This window comes from Astatotilapia calliptera, unplaced genomic scaffold (genome assembly GCF_900246225.1).
Source record: "Astatotilapia calliptera unplaced genomic scaffold, fAstCal1.2 U_scaffold_15, whole genome shotgun sequence".
In the NCBI taxonomy this organism is placed as follows: domain Eukaryota; kingdom Metazoa; phylum Chordata; class Actinopteri; order Cichliformes; family Cichlidae; genus Astatotilapia; species Astatotilapia calliptera.
The window spans coordinates 217,802-231,754 of record NW_020535674.1 but is presented as its reverse complement, the minus strand read 5'-3'; the positions used below and the strand labels follow the sequence as shown (position 1 = coordinate 231,754).

The window sequence follows — 13,953 nt, the reverse complement described above, 5'->3', positions numbered from 1 at the left end:
ATTTGTAACAAAAGACATAACAAACAAACAAGGCTATAGTTATAGAATTCAGAAGTTAGTGGATGAATTCATGAAGGTTTGCTTTTTCCTGTCCAATAAATTGTGGCATGGCTGACGAGGCGAATGTCTTTGCTTATTATTTCTCCTGTTTTACAGTTCAATAATCTGTATTCACACCCACTGTCATTAATTGATAATTAATTAACCCTTAAACCCTGCAGCTGAGAGAATAAAAACTAAAAATATCAGGAGCAGGTTATGAGTTGTGCTTTAAAATAAACTAATTTTCACTGATTATTTTATTCACAGCGTGTTTTAAGTGCGATGTAGAGTCTCTTTTGTTAGTCTGTGAGAGAGTAAGCTTTAGTGTTTGAATGTGTCCAACTTGAAGTTTCAGAGCTCTAATGTGTAGCATCTGCCTTAGAAATAATGAGCTCGAATTAACCTGTTTAATCCTCTGTGCTAAAGGCTCATTTTTTAACGCAGCATTAATCTCATTGTTTTAACAGTGCTGATTGGAGCAAGCGGCACTCTGGGATCATGCTGTGTGGAAGAAGAGTCATGTGATTATTTTTTTTAAAGATTTTTTTTATATGAGTGCACACAGAGTGTGAAACAGAAAGATAGGATTGACAGAGAAAGCTGATAATGTCCGTTGTGACACCTGCAATCCCTGACTAGAGTTTTAGGTTTTATCAGGCAGCTAACACAAAGAAAGCCTGGTTTAGGTGAACTTCAAATTCAAATTTTATTTGTCACAAACACAACCATACACAGTATGACATGAGGTGAAATGCTTGTAGCTGTGCAGTGCCCGACCATTAAATGACAGTAGGTTTACAGTAAGATATACAAATTTACAGGTTACTACAAAATTTACAGTAAAATTGTGCAAATAACAGTAAAAATGTACAAATAACAGTTTACGTAAGAGATTATTAGTCAAGAGAAATTATAAAATTTAGGAAGTGTGCAAGAAGAAAAACCAGAGTGCATGTGGTGATGTGATGTGTGTGAGAGTCCAGTCCTACACCTGGTTCAGGGCCCGAATAGCCTGAGGGAAGAAGCTCCTCCTCATTCTCTCTGTTTTGGCCTCAAGAGAAGCGCTTCCCAGACCTCAACAGTGAGAAGCGTCCATTATTGGGATGGGAGAGGCCCATCATAATCTTCCTGGCTTTGGTCAGCAGGTCAGGAAGCTCTGATCGAATGATGCGTTCGGCTGAGCGCACCACTCTTTGCAGATCTCGTCTGTCCTGCTTGGTGCTGTTCCCAAACCAGGTGCAGATGTTTCCCGTCAGGACGCTTTCGATGGTGCAGGAGTAAAAGTTCTTGAGCACCTTCAGTGGCAGATGGAAGTCTCTGAGTCTTCTGAGGAAGAAGAGACGCTGGTGGGCTTTCTTAACCACGGTGTTGATGTGACAGGACCATGACAGGTCCTGATTGATGTGGACACCCAGGTATCGGAAACTGTCCACTCTCTCCACTGGTGTGCCACTAATGATGAGGGGCTTGTAATTCCTGCTTTGTAGTGAAGTCCACGATCGGCTCCTTAGTCTTGCTGACATTAAGGAGGAGATTATTCTCCTGGCAACTTCCTTCATTGTACAAATAAAACTTACATTCAGATTCCCTCTCACCACATATCCAACCCGATATCATGACCAGCAGCTTTACAGCTGTGGCTCCAGCAAACATCAGCTGATACTAGAAATTAATATTAAATTAATTCTAACAACAGCTGATCAAGCTTAAACGTGCTGCTGTTGATTAGTGCGACATCCGCTGGTTTCCTCTTTCTGGCGCAAAGTGGGCGATAAACAAACAAGAGAGAAAAGCCGATCAGCTGATCATTGATCAGTTTCATGATTGAAGAAGCAACAGGAGAGGCAGGGGGAGAGAATGAGAGAAGAAGAGACGGCTGCAGCATAAAGACAGAATAACTCCAGCTTTGTGTCTTTTTTTCATTCTAGCTGAAGTACAGGACAAACTGTTTTCCTTTTCAGCTCAATACGAAACGTGTAATATTTTCTCTGAATGCGGGACGATTCAGTTTTTTACGGGACGGTTGGCAACTCTACTAACTAACCTTATGAATAAACTAAAGTTCACTATCAGTAACATCATAGCACTCACCCAGCTGTATAGAAACTCCGTCATGCTAGCTAGCACGCAGTACGAGTTATTGTAACTGGCTGTAAAAAGTCAGCACAACGAAAATAAACTCCACCTAAACTTGGTTTATATCTGACCCAGATAGACTGCAGGTCATAACTTCTTACCTGAAGTTCAGTTCACCTGACACTCGGACCGGCGGCCGCCTTCGGTCTCTCCTCCTCCTGCCTCTCCTCCTCCTGCCTCCCCTTTCCATCATCCACCTGCTGGCCTCTGTGGAAGCTCCGCCATAGCCACCACTAAACAACTGATTTATTTTTACACATCAGCCATCATTTGGCCAATCCACCACCTTTCATTGTTTATACTGTTATTTAAAAAAAACGAACAAAAATCATCCCCCCATAAAAACGAAAAATCACCACCAGCACCAGGATGGCCAGTCCAACTATGGTCGTGCCATCAGTTAACCTTTCGCGTGCTCAGGGTTGCCGACCCCTGCACTAGGTTATGCGGTTGACGCCACGTTTGCATGTTTTTTACTGACCTTTTGGTCGAGTAGCTAGATAGGCCTTTTTGTTTTACATTTCATTTTATGTAGGCACAGGGAAGCTATTGACCTCTTTTTGTTTTATTATTTTTTTGGTTTGGCTCAACCACCCAGTCCTCCTCCCCCCACCTTTTTGTTTTGTTAAGTTTGGCTATCAAGGCAAACAATCAAGCAAGAAAACTAAACTAGGAAACATCAGTTACTATAAGAATAAAACAATAGCATTAGCAACATTGAAAAATCCACCAACGCAAAACACTGGGACAAAGACTCAGAACTATGACACACAGACACTGACAGTGTTCTTGTTAATGCTCTGCCTCCTCTGGATCTTATTTAGTTAGCCAAAGTGGACGGCAGTCTTTCATATTCTGATATTATTAATAGTTTACCTGTATTAGACTCTTTCAGTCCACCTGAATCACACAAAACAACATGTTACAAGCTGTTTTGCTGCTGGCTCAGTGAATTTGAATTTGGTGCATGTTACATCTCTCTGTTCAGATATTATGTTGTACTCATTTTTTCCTTTATTCAAATAAGAGCAGTTATTGTTCATTTAATCAAATGCTGCTCAATCTTCCGTGTAATGAAAACTTTGATTCTGTTCATGTCACGATCCTGAGTCTTTTGACCCAGCGTTTTGAGTTTGAGTTTATTTCTATGTTTAAGTCCATTGTTCATCTCTATTATGCCTGTCATTACATTTCTTTGTTATTAGCAGTGTAGGGACTAACGCGTTATTAAGTAACGCGCTACAGTAACTACGTTATTATTGAGGTAACGAGCACGGTAACTCATTATTATGCCAAAATCAGGAACGCCTTAATCGTTACTGGGATTTGGATAGGGTCTTTATTCGTTACTTTGCGTGTTGCGTTCGACTTACCTCGGAAATCAAAACACGGACCTGACAACGATGTGTCGCTGGAGTAAACGGCGATCTGGTTAGCCTCGTCAGAGAAGTCGGCATTCCAATATGGCAATGCCCTCGAAAACTGTTGTTTTGCTGGCCCTGTACAAAAATAAATTAGTATTAAGCAGCCATAGCTGCACTCGGTGGGCCGATGGTGATTTTTCGTTTTTATGGGCCGATGTTTTTTTGAACAATGAAAGGTGGTGGATTGGACAGATGCTGGCAGATGTGTAAAAATAACTCAATTGTTTGGTGGTGGCTATGGCGGAGCTTCCACAGATTCAGTAACATTAGCAAGTGGTGGAGGCCAGCAGGTGGATGAGGGAACAAGGGAAAGGGGAGGCAGGAGGACAGACCCAAGGCGGCCGCCGATCCGAGTGTCAGGTGAACTGAACTTCAGGTAAGAACTTATGACCTGCAGTCTATCTGGGTCAGATATAAACCAAGTTTAGGTGGAGTTTATTTTCATTGTGCTGACTTTTTACAGTCAGTTACAATAGACTATGCGCACCTTAGCATATGCTACTTCCGGTGGGGAAACTCCTGTGGGGCGCCTCGTTTCCGGTGTGATATTCGCGTCTTGTTTAAGGTCGGATTTCCCAAAAACAGTCAACCAAATGGACGAATCAAGCGGTGATTTACAATTCTCAAGATGTCTTGGGCATTTACCGAATATATATGTAGATGATGTTCATCAACTTATCGATATTTTTCCATCGCGCCTCAGAGCTAAAGAGAGAAAGGACTGAAATTTCTCAGTATTTTTATATAGAGTCCCCTCGTTTATCGCAGGTGTTACGTTCTAAAAACAACCAGCGAGAGGTGAAATCTGCGAAGTAGCCAGCTTTATTTTTTACAATTATTTTAGATTTTTTAAGGCTGTAAAACCCGTCACTACACACTTTATACACTTTTCTCAGACAGGCATGAACAGTTTCACACTTTTCTCTCTTGTTTCCATTATAGAATGAAACCAAAGATCAAAACCTGTTTTCAGTCCCAGTGTTTGTGTACAGTTAAAAAATTAACTAAATTTTCTGCTGTGTATTTTCCGGCAGAGGTTTAGCTCTGTGTCATGTGTCTGACATTTTGTGGATGTCAGAGAGCATCATTATCATTTCCTAACTTTAGGTTTCAAAACAGGAGGGAGACTGATATTTACTCACAGTAAATATCAGTCTCCCTCCTGTTTTCTATTTTGCAGAGCCTTATTGATGAGCCACAGCTGTTGTTTTATTTTCTCCCCCTGATATCTGTAACTTTATCATTTCCCTGCTGCTTTCTGACATTTCCATTTGCTTATGTCATGTCAGTCAAAAGTAATCATACCTATGGATGCTGAATAGTCGTTCCCAATAAAACTAATAGTCATACATCCATTGCTTGAGTCATCACACACAAAATTGTTGAACTAGTTATCACATGCCAAATATTGGCCATCTGTCAAGCAAATCCTATACCTTCCTGTATCATTGTTCCTGGAAATGTCTCCGAAATTGAACAACTGATCTCGGGTGAATTACAGCTGTCACTCATGAGGAGGCGTGTGAAAGTTTAGTTGTAACCAATGACAAACAACTTGTTCACTGTCAATTATGGATGAATCCTGTGAATCCCCAATTGGCAAGCATATATAAACTGCGCAGGAGCTAGTGTGTACCATTTCTACACTTCTGTGACACAAAATGGAAGGTCAGCAACGTGGAAGAGGGGTGAGGATGCGGGGAGGAAGGGGAAGGGGAAGAGGGAGAAGAGGCAGATATAGGCGGATTCCTAATGAAATAAGGGCTACAATTGTGGACCATGTTGTCAATCACGGCCTCACCATGGAGGAGGCTGGTCGAAGGGTGCAACCCAATATTGGAAGAACTACTGTCAGTTCAATCATTCAAACATTCCGTAGGGAAAACAGGTATGCAAACAGTAATACACTGTACTGTACTGTGCCATCTCAGACACATCACATGTTACTGTACTGTATTTGCAATTTCACAAAAAGTTCACTCTGCACCACATAGGATTGTAAGACAACCTCGCGGAGGCGGAAGAGGGCCCCTTTTTACCCCACAGCAAGAAGAAGCCATTTGTGCAATGGTCATTGCAAACAATGCAATAAAGCTGAGAGACATACAAAGCGCTGTCATAGAGAATTACACGGTATTTGGCAATATTGAATCTGTTCCAATTTCAACAATTGACAGAGTACTCAAGAAAAATGAAATCCACATGAGCAAATGGCCCTGCTAGCAGCCATGGATGCAGCATGTGACGACATCACAGCAGGGTCCTGCAGAGGATGGATTCGCCACTCCAGGAGATACTTTCCTCGCTGCATTGCGAGGGATAACATCTGTTGTGATGTAGATGAAAATATGTGGCCAGACAGACAGGAACGTCTGGATGTGCCAGAATGATTTACTGTACTGTTACATGTGCTGTTTATTGTTCACATTAGTGCACAGCTCTACCAAATGGGTGATTTTATGTTTACATGTATTCTACAGTGAACAAGTGACTGTAGCATATTTTTCTTTTGCACAATTCTGTAGGATTACAAACACTTCTACACAATGGAAATGTGAAACGTACGTATTCAGTGTCTCAGTTACTCCCAAGACTCCCATAACATCTACAGTGACTTTACTGCACATTTCAGATGGCTGTACAGGTAGGCCATAGTGCTGTCGTCAGCATTTTCAGGTGTCACCAATTGTTTTTGCAATGGGAAACACTGAAATTATAAACTGTCATAGTGGAAACATGACAATGCCATTTGACTATCTTGTTCATAAAGATGGTGTCAAGACTTTTCATTTTGATGGCACTGACAGTTTCATTGACATGGATACTTGCTTTTGAGGTATGGATAATCAATTCTGTGCATGTGACATGCTTTTGCAGGCTATCCACTAGGTTTTGCAGTTTGCACTAATTGTTTTGGGAAATGCACTAACTGCTGTGCAAATGTTAATGGTGTTCTGAGAAACGCACCAAAGCGACTGAGAATAACTGTAAATGTCAGTCACACACATTTCCCCTCACCTCTTGATATTTGTGATTGTGTGATTCGTGTGTATAGATAGATAGATAGATAGATAGATAGATAGATAGATAGATAGATAGATAGATAGATAGATAGATAGATAGATAGATAGATAGATAGATAGATAGATAGATAGATAGATAGATAGATAGATAGATAGATAGATAGATAGATAGATAGATAGATAGATAGATAGATAGATAGATAGATAGATAGATAGATAGATAGATAGATAGATAGATAGATAGATAGATAGACAGACAGACAGACAGACAGACAGACAGACAGACAGACAGACAGACAGACAGACAGACAGACAGACAGACAGACAGACAGACAGACAGACAGACAGACACACACACACACACACACACACACACACACACACACACACACACACACTTGGAGCAACTGTAATCCACATAATTTCCTTAGGGATTATTAAAGTAATCTGATTCTGATTATTCACTTTAAATATGAATACCACACCAGACAGCTCATATTATTCAGAAAGCACCTTTATTGCTTCAATGCAAATTAGAAGGTGATTAACAGCCAGATGCTGCTAATCCACTGCATTTGAATAATTGCTCATCAGCATATGTGAGCAGCTCTATAAAAGCAAACATTTTGTCAGTTTGCTGGTCTGGAGTATTCAGGTGTTTGTTAACACAATGTCATAAATGTTCCCAGGAACGGATGACCCAGAAAATTCACCCCAGGGTCAAACTGCAGTTCTCAGAAAAAGCTCAAAAATCCAGAAGCTACATCTCAGACTCTACAGGCCTCAGTTAGCAAGTTAAATGTTAAAGGCCATGACAATTAGAAAAAGTTTGAATAAGTGTGGCTTGTTTGGAAGGGTTGCAAGGAGACAGTCTCTGCTCTCTAAAAACAGCATGACAGCATGGCTGCAAGTTTAGTAGCAAATTTGCAAAGCATAACAGCACAAACACCGCATACCAGCTGTTAGCATGGTGGTGAAGGGGTGATGATTTGAGCTTGTCTTGCAGCTACAGAACCTGGGCCCTTGCAGTCATTGAGTTTTCCATGAATTCCCTTGTATACCAAGTAGTCTACAGTCAAAACTGAGTTTTGGTAATGCAGCAGGACAAAGATCCCAAGCACATCAGCAGAGCTACAACAGAATCAAGGTGTTGCAATGACCAGGTCACAGTCCACAACTCAACCTGAAAAACAGTGCTGGGAAATTAAGAGGGCTTTACATAAACAATACCACAAACCTCAATGAACTGACGAAACGATGTAAAGAAACGTCAGGCGAATGGAGACTAAGAGTCATACAGAAACAATTTAGTGACACTACTGCTGCTAAAAGGTGGCTCTGCAAGCTACTCACTCATGTACAGTGCTTAGTTTTTCAGAGTACTCTATAGATTCCCATGAAAACACTCTTTTCCACATGACTGTATGTCAGATAAAAGAGATACGATCTGTGAAGAGGATTCTGAGAAGAGAAAACATCTGGGGACCTGCCCCGAAAAGTTCATTTTGTTCATCTGGACGTAGAGTTTTCAGTAGCAGGAACGCTCTGTCACTCATCCGAGTTCGACTTCAGACTTCTTCTGTCTCAGCTCAGTGCAGGTTTCCCCAACCTTTGTTTGAAATTAGACTTTACATATTGTCCAGTTTCAGCAAGGGAACTGAAAAGTGTGCTGAGGATAAATGATCAATTAGGCAGATGTAAATGAACAACAGCTGCAGGCTGGTGGCTCTGACATCACACCTGATGGACACCTAGAAGGCTAGATTCAATTGTTTTGGAGTTTCTGAAGACCGTCTATGACTCTGGGGTGACATCAATCATCTTTTATGGTGTGTTCTGCTGGGACAGCTGGGGCTTCCCTCTTTCCCCTGCTGGGATGGGCACGCACACGTCGCTGAGATGTGTGGTCTCAGGTAACTGGTACTGCTGGAGGCTGCAGGTGACATAGTCATACTATACCAGTGTAATAACTGAAATAACACAAATAGAAATGAATAAATAAACAGATAACATAGTCACATGAACAAGAGGAGCCTATAGAGATTCTAAGTAGCTGATCTTGCAAAAGCAAAATGTGTTCTGCACCACAATGCATTCAGGTCACAATTCTGATTGCAAAAGCTGGCAGATAGGACAGGATATTAAAAATAAAACAAAAACCCACCTCCCACCACATGCAGGTCATCCTAGCAGCACTGAGCAGCTCCTACAGTGACACGCTGCTGCAACAACAGTGTGCGAGGAGAAATTTCAGATATCTTTCCAGCTGCTGTCAGACTCTACAATAGAGTCTTAGTGCCCACTTTAAAATTAGGTGTATACAACATCAGGGGAATAACAACACGTGATATATTACACCGTGCCATTATTTACTTAACAAAAACTAAGCCAAAAGGCCGTTTCTGCACTTTTTTCACAAATGTCAATATTTTATTAATTTACTTATTTTTAAAACATGTGGTTTATTGAATTGAAAAAAAAATAGCTGCAATTGTTGTAACGCGAGCTATGAAAGACAACCTGCATCTGCAGCTGTGGTCACTGGTCCTCACATCATGTTTGCAGCATGTTCTGAACCACAAACAGAGCAGTGCTAACTGGTGGGCTGGTGATGTAGACACTGATGCTAGTTAATTTAAGGTGGGGCTGCTGAAATGTTTAAAAGCTGAAGCCCCCAAAGTTTTACTTGTCTGTGACACAAATGAGCTCCAACCTGCTCGGGTAGAATTTAATAACAGCTGAGCTGCACTAGACCTGGTCTCTGCTCATCTTGACTCCTCGTTTGGTAAGAACTTTTTATTTGTATATTTAAAATCTTTTATAGACAGCATGTTTATTTTGAATAACTCGATCTCCTGCCACACTTATACTCACATTCACTAACCAGATATGGGCTTTAAAACATGCATCATCTGGGTTCTGTGACCATGAATATCGTGAATAAGAAATGTGCATGCACAGGCAGAGGCCTATCTTTTTTTATTTATGTTCAAATAATGTTCAATTTTAATTCCCCTTTAGAGCATTTCATTTACTGAAGACATCTTCACCATCCGCTGTTCCAGACGACTGACTCGTGCCTGAACTCCTGCAGGTTAATCAACCAACCACTGATCAGTAAAGCAAAAAATACGGTAAGTGTCCTCATTTGGAAAAGTTTGCTTAAAAGTTTCATAACTTTCTAATATAAATAATTATATTTAGCAAGAATGTTGTCATGACTGAGTGCAATGACCGTTTCCCTCTGTAAGGTTCAATGTGTGGATGCAAGTAGAGAAGTTGCCTTTAGATACACCTCATGAACTCATCAACTGAGACTCAAAAATCATCAAATTTATTTAAATTACTTAATTTGTTGTTCATTTTCACTTGTTTACCATATCTACCATATGTAAGTAAATGATTAAAATTGCCTGTTTTAAAAATATCCAGTAATACTCTAAAAAACGTACACAATATTATTGTTCAACATGTCCTCCAGTGCCTCTGATAAGTTTCAAAATATTTACTGAAGAAAAAAATGACTGGTTTAGATGTTGAATTTTTTGAAGCTGTTATATTGATTTTGATTTTCTTTATTTTATCATTTAATGATTTAAAAGACTACATTAAAGTAACGACAGCTGTTTTCGGTTATTTTTAAATGATGGTTGGCGTTTACTAGATGACCCTCAGAGCACCAGGAATTCCTTGCTTACGGCCACACATTGAACCGTAAATGGCGACGTAGACGCGCAAATTATTTTCTAGAGTAGATAGCGAGCCAAAATTAATATTTCAACTGAGGGGTGCTTTGCAGACATATTTTCAGGCACTTTCCAATAACCTGCAGTCTTTACGGTGAGGACACACAAACATTAACCCGACTGGAACATAACTGTATGAAAATATATCACCTGTATTTGTGTTCGCTTCGTAGTTACACTGTTTAAAACAAAATATTAAACCAAACTGCGGTAATTACCTGTCCAGCAGAGAGCTCAGGTAAATTCTTTCTGTCTGCTTTGCTTTATCAGAGATCGTCTGTCTTTTCCTTTCGACTTGTCTCTCCGCGCTTTCTGCTCAAGTCAGCCCCCTCCTCTGCCGCGCATGCCCGACGGGGTCTGCGCAGCGCGTGCACCACAGGTGTGGAGAAGTACTGCTTAGTGTTGCAGTTTCAAAATAAAAGCTGCCAAAAAGCGAAACATGCTGCCTTCAATGTTTCAAACCATGTTCCAGGGTTTTTAGTTCACCATGTATAATGTTAAAACAAGAAAATAAAAGACAGATCTGAACGTTTGAAAATGTTTTGGAAAAACTCCATAAAGAATAGATGAAAAACACTGAAATTATCCTTTTATTTATGTTGATCCATTAAGTTGGTTCATTTTTTTGTTACATAAGTTGTTTTTAAAGTTAAACTTGTGTGGGTTTCTATATAAGTCAATAAAAAAAACAACAAGCCATTAAAAATGAAAAGTAAACTCTGCCAAAGAAACTGAGAGGTTCTGGAAGCGTGGAGTTCAGTTTGCAAATTTATCTAATGCAAAAAACATCTATGAATAAAACTTTGTTGGCCAGCAGCTTTTCAAAAAGACAAAAAAGAAAAAACATGGTCATAAAAAGAAGCTATTATCTGGGGGGAAATAATCATTTGATCCTCTGCTGAGTTTGTAAGTTTGTTCACTTATATTAAATAATCAGTCTCTAATTTTTTTAAGTATTTTCATTTTGATGTAATGAGACAGAATATCAACCAAAATTGAATAAAAAAATATATTTGCTAAAATAAATGAATTGATTTATATGTCACTGAGTGAAGTAAGTATTTGATCTCAAACACAACTTAGTACTTGGTGGAGAAACCCTTATTGCCCAGCACTGCGGTAATATGTTTCTTGTAGTTGGTCACTGGGTTTGCTCACATCTCAGGAGGGATTTTTTTCCACTCCTCCTTCCACAAACTCTCTAAATTCTTTAGATTTCTTTGCTGCTGTTTGGTAACTTTAAGCTTCAGCTCCCTCCACAGATTTTCTTCAGGACTGAGGTTTGGAGACTGCCTTAGCTCCACTCCATGTCCTTGTGCTTCTTCTTTAACCACACCTTTGTTGCATCAGTGGTATGTTTTAGGCCATTGTCATGCTGGAAGACCCATCGATGACACATCTTCAGTCTTCTGCCTGAGAGAAAGTGGTTCTTGTCCAAGATTTTGCAGTACATGGCTCCATCTACTGGCCGCCTCAATGTGGCGAGGCGCCCCACAGTATAATGTTTCCACTTCTGTGCTTGACAGTGGGGATGGTGTTCTGTGGGTTACACTCAGCATTTCTCTTCCTCCAAACACAGTGGGCTCAGTTCATGCCACAGAGTTTTTGATTTCAAATGACCACAGCATTTCCCCCCAAACCTTCTCTCAATCATTTAGATGTTTACTGGCAAACTTAAGACTGGCCTGTAGTTTTGGGCTGATCCAACACCTTTCTCATGATTATCCTCACCCCATGAGCCAAGATATTACATGGAGCAAGATAAGAGGTCTTTGGTCTTGACCATGACTTTTCTTGTCCCTGAGGTCCCTTGCCCGAGTAGACCTCGGTAACTAATCCTTTTACACTTCTTCAATCTTGCCCATGGTGGTGGAGATGGAGTTGGAATGGAAGAACTTGGTACTGTGGACAGGTGTGCTTTATACACATAATAAACTGAGATTGGGAGTATCTGTAATGGACTGATTGATTGACTGTAATCCAGTCTGTGGGAACCAGAACTCTTGTTGGGTTGTCGAGGATCAAAAACTTACTTCACTCAATTATATGCAAATCAGTGAAAAGAAATCATGTATTGTGTTTTTTTTCTGTTGGTGTTCATGTCTCTCTCCAGTAAAATAAAACATCCACAAAAGTTAGAGACTGTTTATTTCTTTATAAGGGAACAAATTTACAAATTCAGCAGGGGATCAAATACTTACTTCTGCCACTACAGTGATGACGCTTTTGTTGCATTAAATTCTTGATCTGGAAAATGTTCCTGTTTTTCTCTCTCCAGGAAACAATGAGGATCATGTTTACCTGTTTGCTGCTTGTGCTGCCCTTTGTTACTGGACTCTCAAAACCAGCCAATCTTCAACCCAACCGAATTGAGAAGCGACTGAATGAAACAAATTATGAAAAGTTTAGACGACAGCATGTAGATGCCAAGATGAGCGTGAAAAAATGTGATACAGAAATGAAAAAAAAGAAAATATATGCTGATCGAAACAAATGTAAGGATGTTAACACATTCATCCTCAGTGATTACAAACAGGTCAAAGCCATTTGTAACGGTCAAGGAAGATATGATCAGACGAATGGCACGACAAAGAGTGTAGCAAAGTTTCGCATTGTTAGATGTGACCTAAAGAACAATGGAGCCAGGAAACCCAAGTGTCAGTATAAAGGCACACTTCTCACTAACAGAATAGTTGTGGTCAAATGTGAAGGAAAGTTACCTGTGCACTATTGTGGTGATGAAATGACCTTTGAATCCAATAATGCAACTATAGGAAAAATCCCCATGCGATCTACTTCTGTACCCACAAATTTACATTTCTGAGATAACAAAAGAGCAACATTTATCATCAGCTCTAACTAAACGTCGCTGGAAACATCTTCTTCATTATAAGTTTTTATTTGAGTCTGTCTTAGCGATAAGTATATACATTTTTTAACATGTGATCAACCTCTATTTCTTCACACATTACATGAAATAACATAAAACTATTATTTCCTTCTGATGAGGGAATTTTATATTCATCCCACCAATACCGACATATTAATTGTACTGACTGTAGGATGCTGTGTAGAAATAATCTCTTAGATCCAGCTTGCTTCTAATAAAATATTTTTTATCTGATCACAGGATAAGCATATAATAAAAGTCACTTTTTGGTGTTTGTTGGTTTTTATATATTTATTTTTTAACATTTGGAGCATCACCAGTTACAAGACTCACAAGCTGACAAGTTCTTATTCAGCGCTTTGTCTCTTGTTTCTTTTGTTTTTAATGTCATCCAATTTTTTTGTTTTCATTTTGGCATGCGATTCATTTCTAAGACTTTTCTAAACGTCTAAACGTTTTTGCCATAACGGAGGGGGCTTGAGCATTTGCCCCTTTCCTCTTGGACGTCCCAAGAGCCCTGTTCTTGAGGCATTACTATTTTTTAATCTGTGTACATGTGCTGTCTGTGCCCCTCAACAATAACATTTAACTAATAACCCCAATTTTGCTAAATAAAAGGATCTGGCTTCCACTAGTCACATGATGCCCATTAACTAATTCTCGACTTTGACGGCAGAGGGCATTGGTTACGA

The 13,953-nt window shown here is 39.8% G+C and overlaps 1 long non-coding RNA gene across 2 annotated transcripts; it reads left to right on the top strand.

Annotated features, from left to right (window-relative positions):
- The first annotated feature begins 9,137 nt into the window (after positions 1-9,137).
- LOC113017559 (uncharacterized) lies at positions 9,138-13,533 on the top strand. Of its 2 annotated transcripts, XR_003271499.1 has the most exons (3): positions 9,138-9,410; positions 9,647-9,759; positions 12,650-13,533. It is a non-coding gene; the product is annotated as an uncharacterized LOC113017559 (long non-coding RNA). The 2 variants fall into 2 exon arrangements; XR_003271498.1 differs by having other exon boundaries at positions 9,138-9,759.
- Positions 13,534-13,953: the final 420 nt, after the last annotated feature.